Here is an 11,578-nt window from a genome sequence, read left to right as displayed (position 1 = left end):
GTACTATCGTGCACAAAAGTTCGTTCCCTAAGCCATCCTGAGAGTGAACACGAAATCGGTGACTATGAAACACCGAAGCAGCTGAACAAGTAACTAGAAGACCCAACAGATGTCGCACCGTAAGGACACACGGGAAGAAGAAAGAGTGGGAAGCGGATATATTTCTAATACTGTCAAGAAAGTGATCGTTTGAGTCTTTCCAAAAATAGGAAGGCTTTTAATTAAGTTTTGTTTGAATTAAACTGACGTTTCATTATGAAGAGAAATATTTTCCTTACAAGGACAATAACAAAAATTGTTGGAGTTACTATGTGAACCTGAAGAAAATTTTCTTTAAACAATTTTGTCAAACTACTTAAATGGCATTGGATATTGTTGTAATTTAGTATATTTAACTTTACACGCTATCTTTGTAAGCCACTTACATTGATATGTGTTTCATTAATTTTATATGCTGAGGCATACTCTGATACGGTTTTCATTAGCATTTCACGTAACGATAGAGTTTAAGTGTAAAATGTGCAGTTGAGAATATATGCGAAATAAATATAAGAATAAAATTGCTTAGGAAGTCGTATCTTAGCTTGTTTCTCTTCTCCCACCTCCTCAACAAGGCGACTGGATCTGTTTTCTTCAATTCAACTCGATGGTGGATAGAGGAAAACCAGTTGGCGTCTGAGAGAGAGAGAGAGAGAGAGAGAGAGAGAGAGAGAGAGAGAGAGAGAGAGAATTAAAATAAGAATTTGTTTGACCTAAGTTTTCAGGTTTATAAGGAATGACAGTGCAGCTATACTGTTACAATCCCGACAGAAGTTTCACACACAAATTATTTTGAAATCGATTCCGTGAAATCTAGATTTGATAAAAAAAAAAATTTATAATCACCATTAATGGACCATAATGGAAATCCACAAAATAATTTTAATCGTGTAAGTTAGACATTTGATCAAACAATTTTTCTGATGCATCGGTATTCGTCACGCAAAATCGGTTATGGGCCAGGCGAGCCTATTTTTGGAAAGACTCAAATGAAGACGCTAGTTTCCTTTCCGCGAGTTAGTGACGACCGACTGTTGAATGTATGTGGTTCCAGGGTCCTGTGCGCAACGCACTCGTCTGGTGACGTCATCGAAAGCTGATTTTCGGTCATGTAAAGTATTCTTTCATTGTGACTGTTGGCTGCTAGACGTAGCAGTACGATTAGTGGTTCGGCGGTTATCCCTTTCAGTAGGTTTGAAAAAAATTGACGAGAAGTCTTGACTGTATTTCGAGTGAACATTGTAGTTGAGTACCCTTTTAAGGTTTTGTGCTTTTTCTTTTTTATGTAAGTTCATCTTCGTGTATTTTCAGGGCGGCTGTACAACATTTTTGAGAAATTAATGCTCAAAATTGTTTGAATCTGTTCGTTGGACCATGACTTTCTATATTTCAATATGCATTTTGTAGACGAAGCACTGCTTAAATTTCTGGGGTAAGTTTGCAGGATTTATCCAGTATTCTAAAAATTGTATTTTTTACTTTTTAAGTTCGACGCCAGGGGTTGGTTTCAGTGACGGCCGGTGAGGCAGTTACGGTCTTTCGCTCCACACCGACTCGTACTTTTCCCGTCTCGCTTCTCAATGTGATTTAAGATATGTATTTCTCTCTTCTCTCTCTCTCTCTCTCTCATAATCTTGTGCTATTTGCGTAAAAGTTTCGTCTTTTCCTGTCCGTAGATCTGCTACATTGTGATATAAATCGAGGATTAATATTTTTAGTATATATATTTTCTTGATCAGATCTTGCTGAGGACCTGCGCGTTGGAATGTGGTTTATAACAATAAGAAAAATACGGTTAAACCAAGTTTTCCCATTGCTGTTGTGTATCTAGTTCATCACAACCAGTTTTAGGAAGGCTTTTAATTAAGTTTTGTTTGAATTAAACTGACGTTTCATTATGAAGAGAAATATTTTCCTTACAAGGACAATAACAAAAATTGTTGGAGTTACTATGTGAACCTGAAGAAAATTTTCTTTAAACAATTTTGTCAAACTACTTAAATGGCATCGGATATTGTTGTAATTTAGTATATTTAACTTTCTAATGCTCTTTAAACATTTCAGGGTATGGTGCTACCATGAATATTCAAGACTGGTTGAAAAAAGAACAAACTTCTGCTATCCCGACTCCCGACATTCTTCAGAACTTCAATATCTATTCTTTCCTTTTCCTCCACCCCGTCGGGGGCGGTGCCCCTGATCGGGTGGAGGCGCTCCTAAGGGCTTGCATGGTAGGCGTGTTGGCCTACTGTGCGAGTCCTTGGAGTTTTTAGTTTTTTTCTGTTGCAGATGACAGTGAGTTTTAAATTTACTATTACTAGTAATTTTTTGAACTGATAATCTTAGTAATTTCGGTTGCTTGGCGTCGCACTAAATGTTTTGTACATATGCAATGGATTGTTTAAAATTTAATCTAGGAGTTCCTGTCTCAACAGTTAACTTGCATTAGTAAGCCATATATTAAGCATGGTTTTAAGGTTATTGAATTAATCAGCTTTATCCACTCTGGTTTTTTTTTTTTCATCAGTTTGGTCAGTTTTTCATATTTAACTAAATTTTCAGTTTAGGTCAGTTTGATCGTTATAGAAAAAATACAGTATGATTACTTCGGGATTAGTGTTTCTGGCATTTCAAGGTTCATATTTCATTTTTAGTTTTGGATCATAATCTATTAAAATCTTGAAATCCATGGGTATAACCTTTTAGATATTTGGTAGATGTTAGTATTTTGAAGGTTTTTTATGCATTTTGTAATTAAAGATTTTGAAAAAAAAGGACTTGATGAGCAAAAGTGTTTAAAAGTTAACTTTCATTTTTTTTCTTTGTATGAAGGAAGGTTTACTTTTGATTTAGTTTTATACAAAGTTTTTCCTGTTGCTTTTCATGAATGGCAGTTGACCTTGCTCTGAGGGGTTTAGAATGGCGGAATCAAGGATTTGGAGTAATTGTGTGATTAGTTCGCGGAATATTCCTTTCTACATCTGTTACAAAAGCGAGACTTTGTTAATTTTAGTTTTGAAGTGTGATAAAACTGGTTTTGAGAATAAATCATTCTGTAACCAAAGATTCGTGATTAAGATTCTGTGTGCACCATCCTGTAATTACCAATGTTTGTAACCACATAAAATTGACCCTGATTGTCATAAAAAGGGTACACAAGTTAAATGCTTTTTTTTCTTTCTTTCTTTCTTTAAAGATTCAAGGATATAAAATTTCTATTTGTCTTAGTAGTTCTTAATTGGGTCAGTACTGTATATAAAATAATTAACGAATATAAAAGAAATTGATTGACTATATTTTGAAATTTCATCCTGTAAAATTTCATCCTGTAGCGTTCAGTGTTCTGATGCCCGAGAGTTAAGTCTGGTTTTATACAGACCTCCCGCATAGGGTAAAAAATAGATGGTATGGTTTTCTCAGCAGTTGGCAGTTTGTATGAAACTGACAAGATCCTAGATATGCGTTGGTAAAAAAAAAAAGGGGGGGGGGGGGGGGGGGATTGGTAACCTAGGTTGTCCCTTGTACGATACATTATTAATTTAAGCAATAACTTGGAATCTCGATTAAAAGGCTGCCTGCAGAAAGTAGAGGGATAAGAAATGGGAAAACGGAGTGATTACTTTAGTCGGAGGCTTAGTGGTAAGTGACTAGTGGTTAGATGAATGATTATAATGCACTTCGTGTAAATGTATATTTGTGCTACAAATGTAATTTTGACTATTTTGACTAGAAGGTGAAAGTGTAAGGTTGGGGATTTTTTTTAGACAAACTAATGCATTCAAAGTTGTTAGTTTTAAATTGCCTAATTACAATCCAGGACTGCAGCAATTAACGGTCATGTAAACTCCACACGGATTATTGAGGAAAAGACATTGAAACACTGTAGTTAGGATATGAAATAGAAGCTGTGCTTCCAAGCAGGTGATAACAGAAGGGAACTAGCGATTGACGTAATTTTTTACGGATGGGATGAGCTATTAAACTTAACAAACGAGCGGTGAAGATGGCATGCACCACTTAGACACTAACTTTAATACGAACAAAGTGATGTTGCCTGAAAAGTGTTAAAATGACGGTACTGTGCACAGTTATATGCAGTTTAAATGAGGCATTACTTTTTATTGAAAACCTAAAAATATTTTGCAATGTCTTCCTCGCAATATAGATGATCCAAAAAGGTTACAGGGTTCCAGAGGGTAGGAGTTTTATAATGAATTATACCAGAAGAAAGAAAAGTCTGGTCCTGAAGTATATGACCATTATTAGGTGAAGAATGCAGTTAAGGCTGTATATCGCTCCTACACAAGGTTGTCGAAATTGATGACACGAGTGAGCAATACACAACTCCTGAGCCGTGTCGAATTGATTTTCGTCGATACAATCTTACCAAAGCATCGGATATAGGTGGTATTTGGTATATCGCTTACTTGAAGCCACAATAATTGGCAATAATATGCAGTGATGTCCAATGCTGATAAGGCACTGAAGAGTAAATCAAAGAGATTTAAAGGGAAACTAGGCTAAATCTAGCAGGCCAGTAGACAGAGGCTAATAAAACTTAATTACTGAAGGCCTTCCAACTCATTGACACTGTGGTATGACGTACTTTACTAGACGCTAGCCCATATACTTTATGAAGATCGGGTGTTTGTAGTAGTGGTAATAGCAGAGTATGGAATTTTTTTGCTTAACACTATAACACTTAAGTAGTGTACAATAAGGGAATGGGCATCAAATGAGAATATTAATGGTATACTACAGGTCCATGGCGCAATTCCTGTTTCCTTTGATTTGAAATATGCACAGTCATAGGCCCCGTCCACATGGCCGAGCTTTGCTCGACGAACTTTGTTCGATGTGACGTCAGAAGCGGAGAAACTGCGGTAAAGTTCTGACTTTTCCCGCTGTTTCTCCGCTTCTGAAGTCACATCGGACAAAGTTCGTCGACCAAAGCTCTACCGTGTGGAGGGGCCTTAGGGCCTGTCCACACGAGCAGGCCTGATTGGCGTGCTCCGGGGTTGACGGGCAAATTCTGGCGGCCTTACCCGTGGATGTTGTCCACATGGGTGAGGCGATGGAGAGGTGGGCGTGCCCGACGATGCCAGTAGTGTGTTCAGTGCGGTACGATAAACATGGTGCCTACCGCAAAGAAGAAGATATTGTGTAGCATGATAATTGCTTTGTGTTTGATGAAAAGAGGAAAAAGAAGAGAATATGGTGCAAAGAATGGCTCTGTAATAGAAATGTATATGGTTAACGTACTACGTCTGCCAGGGTCGAAGCTCAAGCCATCGGGCACCACCATGGTGATTTTGCTACAAGACCCATCTGGGCAATTTGACGGTTTGCCCGTCAAGTGTGCCCGTTAGAGGGGAGGTCCGCCGATCAGGCCCGGTCGTGTGGACAGGCCTAAAACATACACTAAGACGAACATTGTGAAAACCATTGATACTCTGGAGTTTCAAGGATACGTAAACTATCGTTCAGATGCCACAAAATTTACTAAACGGTCATAGGGCCTGTTTGGATAAAAACCAGTATTTAGCAAATTAATCAAAACGCATTTTAGCATACTTTGTTTTCCTATGCACGCGGTCATATAGTATTAATAATGAAATTATTAATCAATGACAATTATCACGAGTATTAATCACAGATTCTCATCATTATTATTATTATTATTACTGTTATACTCATCGTTATTGGTATTATTCATAACTTCGACATCAAGGAAGAGGATGAACGATATGCATAAATACATATGACGTATACATACAAATAAGATACTCTCATAAATGCACATACACAACACAAAAGTAAGAGTATGTGTGTGTGCGTGTGTGTGTAAAAGGTCAGTAGAATAGGTAAGTTGTTAAAAATGGCCGTTGCAGCTAGTCAGTGAGATAGTTTCAGTCAATAGAATTCGGCCATTGTTTGTTCTTGGTCTGAAAAGTTAGAAAGGCCTTGATATAAACAAAATATTTGCTTATCTCTCCTCATACTCGTTATTCGAGTATTACCTTTATAAAGGTCACCTTCCTCATTTTTGTCTAAATCGTTTGTGCTTATGTATCACCTTATTAACCACTTACCTGGTAATATTTAGCATATGACGCATACGGTTCTTTACTTTGTTGCATATATACTGCAAAAACACGCAACGCGAAAGCAGTCTTGTGGCCACGAGGACAATTTGCTAGGCTTGCCATAAGTGAAGCAGTCATCACGTATAACCTGGGTTTGACCTATGAATGATCGGCTGCCCTCATCCTCTCGTCGGCTATGTTTACTATAATTCAAGGTTACCAGCAAGGTCCTTTAAATATACTCGGAGTATATTTAAAGGACCTTGGTTACCAGGTTTATCCGGCTAAAATATCATACCAAACACATCTAAATGATTGTATTTTAATTTCAATAGGATTGTATTTCACCAATTCCTAAGGTTTTGTATAACTGATGGTCAAAGAGTAAATAGAAATTGCGCTATAATTGCTATGTATTCCTATAGTCAACGTAATATTGTACAATGAAAATAGTAATATTGCCATATGTATATTTACAAAATTAATTTATATTGTCATAATTATGTATATATACAAAACTGATATTAATAATCCGTGGTATCACCATTGGAAACCGTAATATTATCATCATTCTCAACAATGATTTGCCTAGCCTTTCCTTTATTACTTAATGTAGAGGTGTATCGGATGTCTGAAAATTTGATTTGCGGATGCGGATGCGGATGCAGATATCAACTTTTTAAAATTTGTGGATGCGGATGCGGACACATATATAAAAAAATGAAAAATGCGGATGCGGATGCAAATGCGGATATTTGATGGCCATACCCTCGCGGATGCAGATGCGGATTATATATATATATATATATATATATATATATATATATATATATATATATATATATATATATATATATATATTTGGGGGGAGGGTAATGGGGTTAAAAGTTATTAGAAATATTACAGGATATATATAATTTGCATAAATTTGAAGAAAGAGAATGGATACATAATATTTGCTGAACTGGTTGAACAAAACTGATACTGTACTTATGTGCGTATCTTCTGTATGCTTCCATATGAACGTAAAAAGTACAAACAGTACATAAAAAGTACAAGCAGTACACAAACGTTTGTCGTTGTTTTGGCAAAAGGTTATTTCATACTCACTGCATAAGAGTGACAAAACTCAAAGCCAATCTTTGCTTTCAGAGAGAGAGAGAGAGAGAGAGAGAGAGAGAGAGAGAGAGAGAGAGAGGGAGAGAGAGATTTCTAAATAAACACAATACCTTTATGATCAACAACTGCTATGAGTGACATGATGAAGTTGCTAAAACAAAATGCTATAAAACAGGTATACTGTAACTGAGTTAATTATATCTTGTAATGTGCATCATGTATTCTGAATAAGTAAATGAAAAAGCCAAATTTAGAAAAACGACCTCTAAAGTTACCTACAATGTATGAGTATATGGATTATGGACTATTGAACACTGAGTAGGGGGTGACATCCGCATATCCGCATTCTCCAACTGCGGATGCGGATGCGGATGTTGCATGTGCTGCCAATGAGGATGTGGATGTGGATGCAAATGTTGAAAACTTGTCAATACGGATGTGAATGCGGATGCGGAGTTTCTAAGAAATGCGGATAATCTGCGGATGAGGATGCGGATACGGATATCCAATACACCTCTAACTTAATGTACAAAAAGAGTCCAATATTTGGGTACTTAATACATTTAGCTAAGTTTCCCTTTAAATTTCTTTGATTTACTCTGATAAGTGCCTTAATTGTTGTCAATTAGGCTGTGACTTCAAATAGCTATTTCCAAAATACGATCCATATTCGATGCTTTGGTAAAATTTTAGCAACGAAAATCAATTAGACACGGCCCTGAAACGCAGAATAATTTAGTACCACTAAAAAACTGGGGAATGGGGACAAAAATATAGAACTTATTATCGTGCACAAAAGTCCATTACCTCTGCTGTTCCAAAGAATGAACACTAATTCACTGACAATGAAACCCCAAAGCAGTTGAACAAGTAACTCTACATCTAATATCATTAAGAAAGTGATCATCAAGTTTTTGTTGTTGACGATACGGGGTTTGAGTATAAAATGTGTACCTTAACCTTAAGCCTTTGGTATAGAATGTTATGTTCATTCAAAAAGGGTTAACACCATAATATCGTTTGTGGATTAATAGTTTTCATGACCGTGGCATTCTAGTACATTAGCAATAATCACAACTGGACAGGTAGAGGGTTATTCAATTCACAGCGCGTTGTCGTTGCTGTAACCTCACATCACCAACAAAACCACCAATTAAAACATCCTGAAAAAATCATTCGCTAAAATATAGTTTTTCTATTAGACTGCCACTTACCCAGAAACACTCTCTCTCCTGTCAATTTTTTGTCTTTACCTCTTTGCTATGATTAATGATTTTCCTCTTCTTCTTTCTTGCCTTCTTTTTTACTGAATATGAATTTGTTACATTGGTGAAAGTTTCTGAATCTTTCATTTTGTATTCGTGTTTTTAAAAATTTACGTATAACCACAATTTGCAAGTGTCTAAAACTTGGTATTGGGTCGTCATCACCCATAACACCCACTTCCAATATGGCTGTTGGCCCAATCTGGCAATATAACTAAATATAACATATCTATGAATGTTTTGAATTTAAATTTATGCACCAAGAGCGGTATGTGGTTTCTACCTCAATAACGTAAGGGAACTGAAAATTTTATTAACTTGCTGCTGCAAATGGAAGTTTCTCTCTCTCTCTCTCTCTCTCTCTCTCTCTCTCTCTCTCTCTCTCTCTCTCTCTCTTCTCTCTCTCCCTCTTTTTAAAAGAGGCAGCTTGCAGAAATGTTTTGTATCGATCTTGTGGAAATGTTTTGTATCGATCTTGTGGACAGTCATGTCTATTGATAAGATACAATAACCTATAGGAAATACCAATTCTTGAATACCGACTTCCTAAGCACTTTTATTCTCGTATTTATTTCTCATATTTCCTTAACTGCAGATTTCACACTCAAACCCAGTACTGTCGTCAACAACAAAAGCTTTGCGATCACTTTCTTAACGATATTAGAATATGGAGAATTTCCTCTATACTCAAGAAAAATACCTGCTCCCCATTCCTTCCATTCCAGTATGCCCTAACGCACGGTGCGACATCTGTTGGGTTCCATTTGTTACTTGTTCAACTGCTTCAGTTTTTCTTAGTCAGTGGATTCGTGTTCACTCTCTGGATGGCTAAAGGAACGGACTTTTGTGCACGATAGTACACATACCGATTTAATAAGTATATATGTAAAATCCTCCTGGGCCACTGCAAGAATCATATAGCTGGAGCTGATCTTCTGTTTCTTAGGCAGACAGCCAATGGGGTACAAGTCACAATGCCTGAGACACGTAGCCAGTATGTCGCTAGGACCAATGTTTGACTATCCAGCCCGAGGGCTGGAACCTGTAGTCTCCTATTAACCCTCTCGAGGTTTCAGACTTCAACCTTCCCCCGATAGTACCATAGTATACTAAGTCCCAAACTAACAATAGAATAAGGTCTGGAAATTAAGATTAAGATGAAAATTTGTATTAAGCTTCGGCCTACTGCCACCTGTGATACTTTACTTAAGAAAATTACAAAAACAAACCAATAAAAGAGTACTCTTATTGTACAGCACTCATCCCAGGTGATCTCTGTCCTGCACCAATAGTAGTTAGACCCTCACAGCACAGTAATCATAACTAACATTGCAACTCCGGTCTCATTCGGGAAGAGAGACCGAAAAAAACTACTACAACTAACCCAAGCACACTCTTAAACTCTGTATAGTGCACAGTGGTCTGAGTTCCCCCTCAGGGGAGAGAGGGGGGGGGGGGAAGAACAATCCAGTTGGAACCGACACATTTAAAGAGACCTTACCATCCCTCCAGTCACGCAACATCTTGAAACTTGAGTCATTCCAATACATAACATAAGAAACAACATGCACGAAATGAAACACCAAAAGACAAATGGGTCTGTCCAGTTCTTTTTTTTTTTCCTCTCTCTCTTCCTTATACCCTTTTTTCTCGCCCCTATTCCCCCTTCAATAACCTAGACTTCCTTCCAGGGGACCCCTCTGGGTTTTAAATCGGTTGCAACCGAACCCCCCATCCTATCCTATCCCTCCCTATTCATTCATTCATTCATTCATTCAGTCTGCTAGGTTGGTGAGCAACAGTGAGCAGCGGGATTTGAACCCGTTTTCTCGACTGCTAGGCGAAAACCTTAAAACTGCGCCAAATATCTGTATCTATATATATATTATATATATATATATATTTATATATATATATATATATATATATATATATTATGTGTGTATGTTTATATATGCATTAATATATGAATATTTGTCGCATCACCGTTATTCCTATACTCACATTAAGCTAGAAATGTCCTTTAATATCTAATTCGCTCTACCTCGGAAATTAATATATTTTCATATACATTAACCGAAGGGAAATTTTTTTATTTGATAATAATTTCGTCCTCTCGTGGGTTCGAACCAGCGTCCAACGGACAGAGGAGAAATCAGGACTTCAGTGATGTTATCGACTTGGTTCGAACCCACGACGGGACGAAATTATTACCAACTAAAAAATTGCCCTACGGTTAACATATAAGAAAATATATCAATTCTGAGGTAGAGCGAATTGGATATTAAAGGACATTTGTAGCTTAATGCATATATTCTATATATATATAATATATATATATATATATATATATATAATATATATATATATATATATGTGTGTGTTTGTGTATATATATAATATTAATATATATATATATATATATATATGTTTGTTGTATATATATATATATATATATAAATATATATATATATATATATATATATATATATATATATACAGTACAAATTAGATCTTAAGCCTAGTCGACCAGAAATACTAAATAGAGAGAAGTGGACACCCCTGAGCAAGAGGAACTCTGAATTAGTCATTTAGTATCTTTTGTCTACTAAGCTTAAGATATAATTTTTACAGCATTTTATATAATATATTTTATCATCAGTCATCATTACCGTCAGCCTCATCAGTAATACTGATGATCATTTCAAGTCTTGAATTATAATGAATTCATGACAGTATCAATTGAGATGACTCAAAGTGAGGAGAACGTTTTTCCTTATGTCGTCTTATAAGTAATCTTGTAGGGATGACGTGATTTTAGTTTCTCTTAGGTCATTTGATGTCGTTTTCTAAGTAGTTAAGAAAAACAACTTTATATATATATTTTACACACACACAGACACACAGCCACACACACACACACACACACACATATATATATAATATATATATATATATATATATATATATATATATATATGTGTGTGTGTGTGTGTGTGTGTGTGTGTGTGTGTGTGTGTGTGTATTTTGTATAACAAATTTGATTTGACAAATACTGTTTTTTACATG

General features: G+C 36.1%; 1 long non-coding RNA gene across 1 annotated transcript; it reads left to right on the top strand.

Annotated features, from left to right (window-relative positions):
• Positions 1-1,130: 1,130 nt before the first annotated feature.
• LOC135215195 (uncharacterized) lies at positions 1,131-3,306 on the top strand. Its single transcript, XR_010314610.1, has 3 exons — positions 1,131-1,227; positions 1,351-1,471; positions 2,104-3,306. It is a non-coding gene; the product is annotated as an uncharacterized LOC135215195 (long non-coding RNA).
• Positions 3,307-11,578: the final 8,272 nt, after the last annotated feature.

Source organism: Macrobrachium nipponense, chromosome 5 (assembly GCF_015104395.2).
Source record: "Macrobrachium nipponense isolate FS-2020 chromosome 5, ASM1510439v2, whole genome shotgun sequence".
Taxonomy (NCBI): Eukaryota; Metazoa; Arthropoda; class Malacostraca; order Decapoda; family Palaemonidae; genus Macrobrachium; species Macrobrachium nipponense.
This window is presented reverse-complemented; position numbering and strand designations above follow the sequence as displayed.